General features: G+C 34.6%; 1 protein-coding gene across 1 annotated transcript in view; it reads right to left on the bottom strand.

Annotated features, from left to right (window-relative positions):
• The window catches only part of EYS (eyes shut homolog), a 2,025,572-nt gene that overhangs the window by 1,296,868 nt on the left and 713,166 nt on the right, over window positions 1-15,538 (bottom strand).

Raw genomic sequence — 15,538 nt, 5'->3', positions numbered from 1 at the left:
ATTCTCACATTGCCTTTTTCTTCTATCTTCAAATCTCTTTCTGCCTCCCTCTGATAAGAATGCTTGTGATTACATTTAGGGCCCACATGGATAATCCAGGAAAATATCCTCAGTATCCTTAATTTAACAGCATCTGCAAAATTGCTATTACCATATAAGGTACTTTCACAAATTCCACAGATTCCCGGAATTAGAACCTGGATCTCTTTAGTGGCCATTAAATCTACCCTTTGATCATCAGGCTACTTTCTGGCACTCTATACACAAAGGTAGTCCTCCAGTTATCACATCGAGAAAAGCTATGGTTTCTAAATTAAATTCCACTGCATTCTTAAATTATATTCTACTAATTACATGAAATTCCTTTTTCTTTGAAGTTTTTTCTAATCAACTACCAATACTTCGTTACTGGGATATTATCTTTGGCCTCAATTATGACGTCTGTTTTCATTGCAGTCTGCATATCTCTGACCATACTCAGTTCCACTGCATAGCAGCCAGAATTACTTTTCTAAAAATTAAATGCAGCTATGTTACTCAGCTCCTTAGAAAGACTGCTAGGGCCGAGCCTGGTGGCTCATGCCTGTAATCCTAGCACTATGGGAGGCCAATACCGGTAGATCACAAGGTCAGTGATTGAGACCATCCTGGCCAACATGGTGAAACCCTGTAACTACTAAAAATACAAAATTTAGCTGGGCGTGGTAGCACGTGCCTTTAATCCCAGCTACTCAGGAGGCTGAGGAAGGAGAACTGCTTGAACCCAGGAGGCAGAGCTTGCAGCGAACTGAGATTGCACCATTGCATTCCAGCCTGACAAGACAGCAAGACTCCATCAGGAAGGAAGGAAGGAAGGAAGGGAGGGAGGGAGGGAAAGAGAGAGCAAGAGAGAAAGAGAGAAAGAGAGAGAGAGAGAAAAGAAGTAATGAAGGAAGGGAGGGAGAGAGAGAAGAAAGGAGGGCAAGGCAAGAAAGAGAAAGAAAAGAAGACTGCTTATTTCTACCTTTCATGGGACAAAATCTAAACTTACACTTTGCAATATGCTGTCCATTGCAGTCTGAGATCAAAACTCCATTTTTTTTTTTTTTTTTTTTTTTTTTGAGACAGAGTCTCACTCTCTTGCCCCAGCTGGAGTGCAGTGGTGCAATCTTGGCTCACTGCAACCTCTGCCTCCCAGGTTCAAGTGATTCTCCTGTCTCAGTCTCCAGAGTAACTGGGGTTACAGGCACCTGCCACCACACCCAGCTAATTTTTGTATTTTTCAGTAGAGATGGGTTTTTGTCATGTTGGTCAGGGTGGTTTCAAAGTCCTGACCTCAGGTGATCTGCCTGCCTCAGCCTCCCAAAATGCTGGGATTACAGGCATGAGCCACCACTGCACCAGCCTCCACTGTCTTTCTTATGACCCACATCATTCCATTTAGCACACCGTATGCTCCAGCTACGCTAAGAATTACCACTACTTTATAAATCTGTAACATAAAACTAACTCCAGGTTTTTGCTTTGGAAGTCCCATTTATCATTCAAGAAGGCAGGCGCTAAATTTCATAATGATTTTTCTTCCTTCTGCAATGTATAAAAATGGCTGCTCCATCTTTTGGGTTTTCACAATTCATTGATCTTTCTTTTACAGTGTTTGTTGTATAGTGTTAATATTTTAAAATAATCACTCTATCACCTCAACATGAATTTGGGAATGTGAAAAGTACTATGCCCAGTTCATCTTTGTATCCCCAGAGCCTAGAGGTTGGCAGAAAGACGACTCTGGACAAATGTGATTAGTTAAATGAGGCCTTGAGAGGCAAGTGAGATGAACTAGTACCCACAATACAACATAAATAACAAATCTGTACCCTTTCTTCAGGATTATAACCATATATAACACTAGAGGTCTCAAGAAATAATCTTGGATTAAACATGAAATTAGCTTTGATTTTTTAAATAAATTGGGTTTTTCTAATTCCTTACAGAGACAGTAAACATGTATATAAAACACATCTGTTAACACTTGACCCAAGATTTTTATTATGGGAAGTTTAAAATTACTCAGTGATGCAGCTGTTATGTACATTTTCCCCTGACTTGCAAACTACGGCAATTTTATATTTTCAATACCTACTTAGAAAAAATAATTTTGCTAATCAAAAAATGTGTTATTCTTTTATATGAGTTTCTTCATTTACATATTAAATTTTAAAATGTTTGCAATTTTTTTTATTTTGAAACTGTTGTATATTCACTCAAAACTAGTTTTCTTCAATACTCTCTTTCTCATTTGGAATTGCTACCTGAGAGAGAGGGTCTAATTGCTTTATATAGATGCTTGAAGCAGTATTACTTTTTTTCAGAAAATAAAAGAATCTCATTACCTAGGATACCTTGTTTGGCTTCCCAAATTCTACTTGTCAAAAGCTGGATTGCCTACTTCATGTTTGTTTCCTTTACTAGTCAGTAGCCCCACTGGCTGTTGTGGGTGCTGTGGTGTGCCCTCCAAATCCATCTTCGTATCTGAGACCCTCTTAGCCCCAACTGCCCAGATTGTTGGCAGTTGAAAACTCATAGCTGAGTCTTTCCCTAGGACTTGGCTTTACCTGAAAGGAGATGCCTTGCTCTTCCTCCAACCCCCAGACTACATCCAATCATTGTTTTATAAGAATGTACAAAGACCAAGCTCTTTCCCTCAATTCAAGACATCTCTAATGAGGTATCCCAGCTCAAGCACTTTCTGTGGGATTGCCTAAGATCTCTGTTATAACCACATTGCTGTTCAAATTGTCTATTTCTCTTTCCTTCACTTTCTCACAGACATTGTTTTCAGAGCATTTCACAATAAACTCCTTGCATTTAAAAAAAAAAATCTCATTTAGTAAAACGTTTTCTGGGGAGTCTCCTCTAAAAGAGTTGGAGATGGGCATGGCCTAGGACACAGACTGTAAAATGATATTTTAGAGCTAAATCATCAGCTGAAAAAAAGAATTCTGTCAGTAGGTGAAGTATGAATGGCTCACAGCATGGTATAGTAGTACAACTATTAAAACTTTCTACTAGCTGGGGACTGGAGCAGATACTGGAGAATGTCTTTGCAAATGCAGTATCACAAGCATTTGAGAGGAACAGTGGAAGTAGAAATCATAATGATATAATCAGATGGCTCACGTTGGGTATCACTGAGTCATTGAAAAAGACAAAGATTAAGGGTGAATATTCACCATTTTAAAGAATGAAACTTAGGGGTTCTCTTTGGTAGCATTTAGACTCTCATCTTGGCAGCCAGAGATCTGTAAAAAATGAGAAGCAGGCCCAGAACTTACTTCTAAGAGCAGTAGAGCCAAAATTCCCCGGAACCACTAATACTGTAGAAGCAGCCACTTCTCTTTTTGTTTGAAGACTGCACAGACATCTCTGCATTCCAAGATAACAACATGCAACTATTCTCCCTAGGATTTAATCCCATATAGCTAGTGATGTTAAGATTAGATGATAAGCCTTGCAAGCAAAGTCTTCCTTCACACATTGGTCGTTGGCCTATTGCCACACATACAGAGTCAGTAAAAGGTCTAACGAATTGTACCAACTGTGGTCTCAAAGGTCTAGTAGAATTTCGCCTTGGTACTCCTCAGTTTGTGACCCCAAATGTTACCTAAAGTTTCCAATCTCATACTATACAAAATTACCATAGATTGTCATGACAATGAATATAAAATTAATCTGTGCCTTTAATACAGTAGTTACTTCTATAGTAAGAATGTAGTACGGTTGGTTCCATGAACAACACAGGTTTGAAATGCACACATATACTTATAAGCAGATTTTTTCATTAAATATTGTTGGAAAATTTGGGGGAGATTTGTGACAATGTAAAAATCTCACATATGAACAGCCAAGAAGTATCAAAAAATTATGAAAACATTAGAAATGTCATAAATGCATAAAATATCTGTAGATACTAGTCTATCATATTATTCACTACCATAAAATATTCACAAATCTATAGTAAAAAGAAAAAATTATCAAAATCTAAGCAAACACAGACCATACATGGTGCCATTCATAACTGAGACAAATGTAAACAAACATACATATGCAGTATTCATTATAACTGCATAAAATTACCCATATTGTACTATTGTAATTTTTTTTTTTTGAGACAGTCTCACTCTATTGCTCAGGCTGGAGTGCAGTGGAATGATCTCGGCTCACTGCAACCTCTGCCTCTTGGGTTCAAGCGATTCTCCTGCCTCAGCCCCCTGAGGAGCTGGGATTATAGGCATGTGCCCTCATGCCTGGTTAATTTTTGTATTTTTAGGAGAGACGGGGTTTCACCATGTTGGCTAGGCTGGTCTTGAACCCCTTACCTCAGGCGATCCACCTGCCCAGCATACCAAAGTGCTAGGATTACAGATGTGAGCTACCGTGCCTGGCCACTGTAATAATTTCATAACCACCTCCTAAAACCACTGCAGTGGTCCCAAGTGTTATGAGGATCCACTTAAAAAATCATTTGATGTTTTAAGCGAATCATCTCTGAGTGAGCATTATCTCTCCAGCAAATTGTGCATCCAGTAAAAAGTGATTTCTCCAAGTTCTTATATATTTTTCTTCCCGTTTAGCACAATACTGTAAACCTTGAATAATACCATGAAACCCACATGAAGTGCCACACTAGTGTTGCTGGAGGTGATCCCAAGAAGCAGAGAATAGTCATGACATCACAAGAAAAAGTCGAATTGCTTGATATGTACCATAGACTGAGGTCTGCAGTTGTGGTTGCTGCCATTTTGAGATAAATGAATTCAAACTAAAAACCACTGTGACAAAAGAAAATTTGTGAAGCCATCACTACACCTATATAAGCAGATGTGAAAACTTTGCACTTCCTTTTATTTTTAATCTTATATTTAAGATGCAACTTTTACATAGGTTCAAGATTGTTCTAAGGAAGATATACCTATATATTCTAATATAATGCAATAAAAATCAAAATCATTATATGACAATTTAGAGCAAATAGAAGGTGAAAGATTTCAAGCTGGAAAATTTAATGTCAGCAAAGACAGCCTGATAATTTTAGAAGGAGTTTTGGCTTAATAAATGTCAAGATAACAGGAGAAGCAGCATCTGCTGCCCAAGACAGCAGCAAAGTCCCAGATGTCATTAAGAAAAATCACTGAGGAAAATGATATTTGCCTGAACAGGTTTTTAAGGCAGATGAAAGTGTCCTATTCTAGAAAAAAAGATGCCACAGTGGACACTCATTAGTATGGAAGAAAAGTGTGCATTTTGATTTAAGGCTGGTAGAGATGGGCCATCTCTACTGTTTTATACAAATACAGATGGGTTTATGAACAGGGCTGCTCCTATCTGTAAAGCTGCTATACACTAAGTTTGAAGGGAAAAAAATAAACAGCTTCCAGTTTGTTGGTTGTACAAGAAGGCCTGGAGAACAAGAACCCTTTTTCTCACTTGGTTCCATCAGTGCTTTGTCCCTGAAATCAGGAAGTACTTAGCAAGTAAGGGACTACTTTTAAAAACTATTTTGATATTGTACATCCCCTATCCACTGAGAACCTCGTGAGTTCAACACAGAAGGTGTCAAAGTGCTCTATTTCCACCTATGCACAGTATGTCTAATTCAGCTTCTATATACAGGTTCATAAGAACCTTTAAGGCTCATTACACACTACTCTCTAGAAAGGATTCTCAATGCTATGGAAGAGAAGCCCAATAGAGAGAACATCATGAAAGTATGGAAGAATTATACCATCGAAGATGCCTTTGTTATTATGGAAAAAGCAACAAAACCCCTAAGCATAATACAGTAAGTTCCTGCTGAAGAAAACTGTAATCAAATGTTATACAAAACTTCACAGATTTATGATGGAACCAATCAATAAAATCTTGAAAGAGATTGTGGATATGGAAAAAAAAAACACCAAAAAACAAAAAACCCAAAACAAACAACAAAAAATACCATGGTACGGGCATGTGGATAAAGAGTTTCAAGTAATGTATCTTGGAAAAATTAAAGAGCTAAGAGACACCAGACCAAACAAATTAACAGAAGACAGCTTGATGAAGATGAGTTCTTGTGAACCAATGCCAGAAGATGAGAAAGAAGACGTGGAAGAAAACACAGAAAAAGTATTGCCAGAAAACAGTGCAACATTAGACAATCTGGCAGAAGAGTTGTGACTGCTCAAGGTTACTTTTCATTTCTTTTAGGACATAGACCCTTCTATAATGTGGCCACTGAAACTAAAGCAAATCGCAGGAGAATGATCGGTAAGGTATAGAAACATTTCTATGAAATGAAAAAGAATTCAGACAAAAACTATAATGTATTTTCATGAAGTTACACTGAGTGTGTCTGTCTCTCCTGCCTCTCCTTCCACCTCTTCCACTTCTGCCATCCCTGAGAAAGCAAAGTCAATTCCTATTCTTCCTGAGCCTACTCAACATGAAAACAATAAAGACCTTAAAGATGATTCAGGCCAGGTGCGGTGGCTCATGCCTGTAATCCCAGCACTTTGGGAGGCCAAGGTTGGCAGATCACAAGGTCAGGAGTTCAAGACCAGCCTGACCAACATGGTGAAACCCTGTATCTACTAAAAATACAAAAATTAATTGGGCATGGTGGTACACACCTGTAGTCCCAGCTACTCAGGAGGCTGAGGCAGGAGAATCGCTTAAACCCGGAGGCAGAGGTTGCAGTGAGCCAAGATCATGCCACTGCACTCCAGCCTGGATGAAGAGCAAGACTCTATCTCAAAAAAAAAAAAAAAAAAGATAATTCAATTTCCCCCTTAATGAACGGTAGGCATATTTTTCTCTTCCTGCTCCTTACCATTTTCTTAAAACATTTTTCTAGCTTACTCTATTGTAAGACTAGAGTATATAACGCATACAGTGTACAAAATATGTGTTCATAGACTATCTTATCGGTGTAAGGCCTCCAGTCAACAGTTGGCTATGAGTAATTGTCTGAGGAGTAAAATGTTATACATAAATTTTGACTATTTCAGGGTTTGGTGTCCCTAACACCCACATTGTTCAAAGGAAATTTAACATGTTAACTATCAATAAATATTAACACTAGGTTTTATAAGTCTTACCTCTAGGTCATTTCTTTAGACTAAAAAGCCTACTTTCTCAATTCACCTCTAATGGATATGAATCCAAATTAAATTAATAAGTGATTGAGAAGAATCACAGGTAGACAAATCTGTAGGCATTTTAATTTTTTAATATCTCCACAATATTGGGTATTATTTAAAAATACAATTTGTAATAAACATGAATTCAACTTAACTATTATTTTATACTATACTATTTATAGTTATATATACCTAAAGGACTAGAAATAGTGTTATTTTTATAAGACCATCATTAAGCAAAAATGGCTCAATATTCTTTGACAAAATAATACACCAAGAAGAATCTCAGCCTTTCAGAAAGCAAATCTATAGGAAAGACATTTTGTTCATTCACTTAACAGATACTTACTGACTGCCCTTCTATGTTCTAGGCACAAGCCACTGAGCAAATAATGATCAATAAGTTATATTACATCATTATTCTTATGTCATAATTAAGATAGAGAGATATCTTCCTTGTGTATGTGTATATAAAATTATCATTGTCTGTACTGTGAAGAAAAGGGAGTGTTACAACATACATCTAACAGGAATATGTAATTTAGTTTGCTGGGTTATGTGATATTTTTTGTCACACTTTGTGGTGAAGACAGTTTACTTTTCTCTGTCTCTAAGAATCCTGAAGGAAAGGATTGTGTATTGTTTACCATGCTATATGCATTTCAGAGCACAGCATTGTGCTCCTTTATTATTTTTGAACGAGTGCATAAACTAATCTTGAAAACGAAATTGAGAGAGCATAATGTCAGTGATTCATGAAGCATTTATTAACTGAAGACTGTGCTAAGTCTATCCTAAGTCTTGAAGACTCAGAGTGTAAAATGCAGTATAACTGCATAAACCAAATGATGAAAAATTATTTGGAAATACTGCCTGATTTTTTTCATAAAGCATGCATTATTTCTTATCTTTAAAATGAGCTTTACTATAATTTCCAAGTCAAAATGGTGAAATTCCTTTTTCTTTTAGATAACATTCATTAAGAAAAGTAGTATAAACAGTGCCATGAAAAAGCATTTCACATTTGATTCCATCATTAAATTACATCTATGACCTTTTAAGAACTCACAGCTTATAAGCACATTACAAAATATTTAAGTTCTTAAAAACATTTGTTTATATTTTAAAATTGTTTTAAGGAACAACCAGAGACATTGATTCAAAAATTCTATATACAGCTTAAAGCACCAAGCAAAATAAACAGATTCTGGCTAAGTTAACCAAAAGAAAGAAAAGTATGACAGGGGATAAAATTTATTTGAAGACTATTGGGTTAACTTACATAAAATGAGGGAAAACGAGGTCTCATAACGTAAAGTCCAAGATACTTCTTATGATTCAAAGGTCATTTTTGGCTGCTTGATCTGAATTACCTGAGGTGCTTGTTAAAACTGATGGATTCTTGAGCTCTAGCTCATAATTACTGAATCAGACTATTTAGTGATGGCCTCCAGGAATCTGCATTTTTAACCCCATCAAGAAGGATACTTAAGACTTTTAATATTTGTCCTTAGAGTGACTTAGCTCCAAAGTTTCCAAATACAATGGTTTTCTTTTTTTTTGAGACGGAGTTTCGCTCTTGTTACCTAGGCTGGAGTGCAATGGAATACAATGGTTTTCTACAATGGTCAAAAATTTTGGGGAGAGTAAACTACACCTTCCACCCTAAGTTGCAGAACCATGTTTGTCTTCATGTCCTTATAGGATACATATTACATTATACTCTAAATGGTATTATTTGTGTGGATACTTCTCTCTTAAGTTTTCCATAATTTATGAGCTTATTTAGACTAGCAAAATTATCTGAAAGTCTGTGTATACTGCACAGCGCAAAGAACATGGACTTTTCATGTTTATGTCCTTAAATAATTATTACTTCAATGACATTGACAACATGTAAGAGTAATGATAGTTTTATGGGTAAGAATATTACATTGAATGGACTTTTTGATGAGTGCATGAATTTAAAATTTAAAATTGTACAACTTATTCTGAGTCTTATTAGTTCATTTTATGTAAGAGAAAAAAAACTTACAGCAGGCTTATGGTTAAATTTAATGGAAACCAGAGGTCCCCAGAGAATAAAAGTCACAATCAATTATTTCCTTTCTCATATATTTAGTAAAATATAACAAGTCTCAAAATCTTTTTATATCTCTGAAAATGGCATTTGAGATTGATTAGGTCAGGAGGTGCATACATTTTTAATATCATTTAGCTGCTCATCCTGATATCTGAGAATTTCTGATACTGATTAGAAACTGCACCACTTTCTGAATGACACATAACAATGATAATTTTGTTTCTGACAACACCCACCTGTATTAGTTTAATGTGTAAAAAATCAGCTTTCCTTGTTAAAATTATACATTACTATAAATATAAATAATGTATATTCAAGACTAAGAGCAGAAACTCCTTCTTGCCATACTGTAACTTAAAAATAATTCCCCAGGAGGAAAGGCCTCTGGCTATTTGGATACTATATGTGAGATGGAGACATCTGTTAAGACATATTCTCCCCTATTTTTTCTAAATTTTTGTATTGTAGTTCCAATCTTTCCAATGTGTCATATTTACACGAATAGTTGTCTGCGAAAATAAATAACACCCTGAAGACTCATTATTAACAAGTGATCAGTTGCTTCAAATATTGTTCAGCTAAAGTAGATATTCCATATAAATAAAAATTTAATGGAATCACAGTGGCCTTTAGTAATATTCTGTAAGTACCTTTGCAGGAAAAGTTGAACCTCTGAAACACCCTTTCTTTTGATTTTTGTAATTCTTAAATTTTCTTTTGATTTGATAAGCAAACATTGTCATTCAATAATACTTACTTTGAAAATATACATTTTTTGTCTTTATTATATCCTATTGAAATATATGTTAAATGAATGTTTATTTAAATAAAACTAAATATTGTACTAAAACCTGGAGGCCCATTTTATGTAATTAGAGTTTTTTTTTTTAAAAAAAGCTGATTTGATAAAACATTTCATACTATATTTTCAGTAATACCTATAGAGAAATAGCTGCAGTAAGTACAACTAACATTTTAAAATAAGCTAATTCAACTGAAAATATTTGCCTAACTTTATATTTATTAAATGAATCTATTATAATACAACATATGCATTTTAAATGTAAAGGAAATGAACTAAGAATACAATTATTACTGAAAAGCAAGTGAGAGTAGAAGAAGCTATCAAACATTACATTGTTCAAATATATTGAACAGCCTCTTTTGCTGAATTTCTTGGCAAGAGTTCACTAATCAGTATGTGATTAATAAAAAATAAAAAAAATTCAAAGTGCCATACTTTATCATTTTACATATTGGCCTATTTCATAATTCAGAGCAGTGTTTGGTTTATTCGGGCTGCTATCAAGAAAAATACCATCAACTAAGCAGTTGATAAACAACAGAAATTAACTTCTTCTAATTCTGGAGACTGGGATCCAAGAACAAGTTTGCTGACAAATTCAGTATCTGTTGAGGTCTACTTCCTAAATCATAGATGGCCATCTTTCTACTGTAACTTTACATGGCAGTAGAAAAGGGAAAACTCACTCTTTTATAAAAGCAATAATCTCATTCATGAGGGTTCTACCTCCATGATCCAACCACCTTCCAAAGGCTCCACATCCTAATATCATCATTTTGGGGTTAGGATTTAATATGTGAATTTTAAGGGGACACAAACATTTAGAACATAGCAGTCATTTTTATCAACTAGTATTTATTATACATCATGAAATTCATCTTCATTCAAGACAAAAGAGATCTGTTTCTGTCACTAATTTATATGCATAATTTATTTTATCGCAATTCACAAATATTGAGATTTTTTTAACAAAGGGAAGGTTTGTGGCAATCTTGTATCAAATGTAATTATCAGTATTATTATTTTTTTTAAGGCAGAGTCTTGTTCAGGCTGGAGTGCAGTGGCATGATCTCAGCTCACTACAACCTCTGCCTCCTGGGTTCATGTAATTCTCCTGTCTCAGGCTCCTAAGTAGCTGAGATTAGAGACATACGCCACCAAGCTTGGCTAATTTTTGTATTTTTAGTAAAGATGGGATTTTGTCATGCTGGCCCAGCTGGTCATGAGCTCCTGACCTCAAATGATCCTCCCACCTCATCCATTCAAAGTATTGGGATTATAGGAATGACCCACTACACCCAGCCTTATCAGTGCCATTTTTCTAACATTATGTGCACATTTCATTTCTCTGTGATTTGTTTTGTTAATTCTCTGTTATCAACAGAGTTAATCTAAGGTCATAAGAAAGCACCTACTTGAAAGGTAATCCTGACTAGTCGCATACAATAGTGAAGAGAACTCACTATTGACAACATTTGGGATCCAAATATCCAGGCTCACCACCCCCACTGTCATATCAGGGTGAAAGCAATAGTAAAAAAACAGACAGCAAATTCAAATCAGGGAATACAAAAAGGAAGTGATCTTCCAACTAAAGCCAGTTTAGCTGGAAGACAAAATTCAAAATCTTAGATGACTAGCCCTGTGTCTGTGGTTTGCAAACTTCAGTTTATTAGAATCATGTATAATGTTTGTAAAGATTTTGGGTCCCACCCAGAGATTCTGATTCAATGGGTATGAGATGGGGTTCCCTGGTGATGTTGGTGCAATATCTTACAATGTTGTCACTAAACAGAAAAACAGACACAAAAGTTAGAGCAGGGCATCTGCCATAATTCAGACAGACATCTTACAAAAATAAATACCAACTAGTTTTGGAAGGACATGGTAAAGAAAGCAGATAAAGATGAGAAAACAGTAATTTGAAAGGAACTTAAAAGCATATGTTGGCTCCAGTTGGGAGCTTTTCAATTTGTCCAAGGGTAGCTAGAGCAGGACCTGTACCCTGGAAGCATTTGACTAGAGTGAAGAATCAGTTGTTGACAAGTAGATCATGGGGACTCAATTTATAGCTGTAATGGAGTAAGAAATGATAAGGGGAATATGGAAAAATAAATAACCCATGAGAGTCAAGTTTTTAACCTCAAGCAAAAGTTATTGCTAATATATATAATAAAAATAAAGGACTCTTTCAGTCATACAAGAGAAATGTTTAATCAATATCGCTGCCTGAAAAATAAAGGATATTTTGAAAGATATACTATTGCATAGTCAGTCAGCATAATTAATATTTTAAAAATTCCCACTAAGTCATTATGATTTGGGCAAATTATTTGCAGATGATAAAGTCAGCAATATTGTGAACATTATTCTGAGATGTCACCACAGTAAGAGATGCACAATCCTTGGAGACACGAACAAACTCTTTCCCCCAGGTGATGGTGTATAACAGAAACTCCTTCGAGTAAAATAAGTGACATCCTTTTAGTCTTCTACTGCTAAGTTTTTTTAAATAAAAGAAATACAGAAAGATTTTCTACTCTGAATTGGGCAATAATACAGAATATGCTGCAACCTTTTTCTTTCTCTCTCTATAAAAGATGGCGATGCTAAATTTTATTGTTATTTCAACATGCCACAATAATGCACAATGATTATGAAGAATGACCTCAATTTAAATCTTATTTTGCTCCTTAAGGCATTAAAATAGCACAGAAAAGTTTCAGAGGAATCAAGTTAAATCTAGGTCATAAACAGAATATACAACTGGTTTCATGAAATGGCCCCAAATATGGCATAAGAATGATTATATTTTAAATTAGTCTGTAGCCTCAAGATAATTCTCCAGAATGCCACAATATATATTTCTTTACATGCTGTATTTTTATTGTACATTAATGAAACATGAATTATTAAATGCATATTCTATAATTAGCAGCTGAATTTATATTATGGCATGTCTGATGCTACCTAACATCAATGTTTTAATGTAACGTAATATATTTTGTGTTCCTCTCTCTTTCGTATTGAAGAGTAATATAGGTTTATATGTTGTATATGCTTTATTAAGTTTTATGTGTGAGACAATATAAGATTATCAAGGGAAAAATAGGTTTAAAATCATTAGCAATGTCAAACTGAATGAGAAGACATATTCTAGTTTTATAAAACTAATGATTTCTCTCCAGGCCTAAGGCTTTAATAGTTGGGATGTGGTTTGTAGTCTTCCATTTCATTTAAAAATACTTTAGAAATGGTCCATTTGAGTTATTTAAGACAAAAAACCCTTGAGGCTTAACAACATTTTTAATTTAAAACTGGTATCTTCCAAGAGAATAACACTTTACAGGTAGGTACTGCTCTCTGTAACAACAAAACAAAATAACAAAACTGAGGCCCAGATTTGAGTTGCTGAAATTTGATCAAAAAATTCACTTTAGAAAAGGTTTGATGACTAAATGATGAATTATCGAATTTTCCTAAGTTATAAAGCCAGTGTGGATGAGCAATTCATTCCTTTATCACATAATTATTAAGCATTGATTTTAATTCAGGCAATATACTGGGCTTTATAGATTTGAAAACGGATAATAAACATTCCTGGCTTTCAAGAACTGACATGAGAGAAAAAACATGTAAATCTACTGAATTAGAATGCAGAGTAAAGAGAAACCCAAGAAAACCTGAAACTTAAGTCATATTTTGTCATATTTCTCTTTAAAGTCCTTCACTGACTTCCCTTTTTTTTGGAGTCAAAATAAAAGTTTCTATGATAGCCTACCAGGTCTTTCATCAGCTACCTGTAGAACTTCTTTCTGAACAAATCCACTTTTTTTCATATTTTTTCTCTCTAGCCACACTTCACCTTTATTTCTATTTCTTACAAGATCAAACATGCCCTTCTTACCTTTAACCTTCTTCTAAACACCTTGCAAAAATCGTAATTTTTTCTTATTATACCCATATATTTTATCACATTGTTCAGGTAACCGAAGCATAGAAAGATGACATCATTTCCTCAAAATTATAGAGCCTGTATGTGATTGAGCCAGAATTTGCATACAGTAGTCTGGTTTCAGATCCAACATCTTAACTGCTTTATTTTAAACCATTGTATTTTATCACCTGACTAGTGGGGGGATCCAAAAAGAAAAGAAAAAGCAGACTATTTTTGAAGGGTTACTCTTAAGAGGGTTTGTTCCTTGGCTTTGGGTTAGAAGGTAATGATCGGACACACAATGAAGGCAGAAGGGGTTGTAAGTGACGAAACAGAAGACAGAGTTTGGCCAAGCTTACAACTATTGCCAGATGATACCAGTGGCTGTGTCTCCAGAGAATTATAAACCAGTAATATGAAAGTACCTCACTGTCGTAAGGGTCCTCTTTTTAAACTGGCAACTCTAGATTTCAATAAGATCAGGCCACAATAGTACTTGTAGCAAAGAAAAGGAAATCAAGAGAAGAGGACCATGCCAGCATCCATATCTTTCCTTTCTCTCTACAGGATTGGCTTAACTAGTGGGTGTGGTAAATGTAAACAAAATGATTCAGTAAGCACAACCAATTTTACACCAGCCCCATTTTTATGTATCTCTGCATGGTATCCTTTTTATGTTGGTCAGCCCTTTGAATCAAATATTTAAACAAACTGAAGTTAGAAACAAATTTTGAATTACTGTTGTAGAATTAATTCAAGGAAAAAATGAGAAGACAAAGCATATTTACTCACAGTATATTTGTGAGTCAATTATAATAAATATGCCAACACTTCAGTAATAAACAATATTAAAAATCATTTATTTACTATATTGCTTATATTCTATGTTTGTATGTGTATGCTTTTAATTTAATAATTTCTATTAGTAGAGTCAGTCATGCACATAATTTATAATTTATATTTTGGAAATATACGAACAAAACATTGTACTGAAAGACGATCAAAATCAAGGAAGCTTGAAAACTGTTGGCCGAAGTCTGACTAAACAGGGACATACAATTAATGTCATTGAGTCCTAATAGTGACAGATTCAACATCTATAGATATATATGACTTCCAATGAATTTGAATGCTTTTAAAACATTTAATTTTATTAAAATTTAACATTTTAAAGTAGTTATCTCCTTTTATAGAGTTGATAGATGTCAGAAAATATTAAAGATTTAATTTATAATTTAAACAAAAAACTCTGACTTTTTAAGATTATATTTATGCTTAACCTTAATAAAGTGGCAACTTCTGAATGAAACCCAAAATATAGTTCTCAAATGGTATTTTTGTATATGATTTGTACAGAAGCTTTGCTCTTCAGCTGTCCAGTAACAGCGTTTAAATCTATACAAGGAATCTTTGAAAATAGGACCCTTATGATGCTTGCCAATGCCTCAGAAATGGATGTCAAACATAAATCTATTAAATAAATAGATATCAGGGGTTAAATGGTTATTTTATAACATTATGAATTTTGTATCAGTTTTATTTTTCTGTCACATTGATAT

The sequence above is a fragment of the Aotus nancymaae genome, unplaced genomic scaffold (assembly GCF_030222135.1).
Source record: "Aotus nancymaae isolate 86718 unplaced genomic scaffold, 86718_ANA_hifiasm-v0.15.2.pri h1tg000040l, whole genome shotgun sequence".
Taxonomy (NCBI): Eukaryota; Metazoa; Chordata; class Mammalia; order Primates; family Aotidae; genus Aotus; species Aotus nancymaae.
The sequence above is the reverse complement of the archived record's forward strand: the minus strand, read 5'-3'. Positions and strand labels throughout refer to the sequence as shown.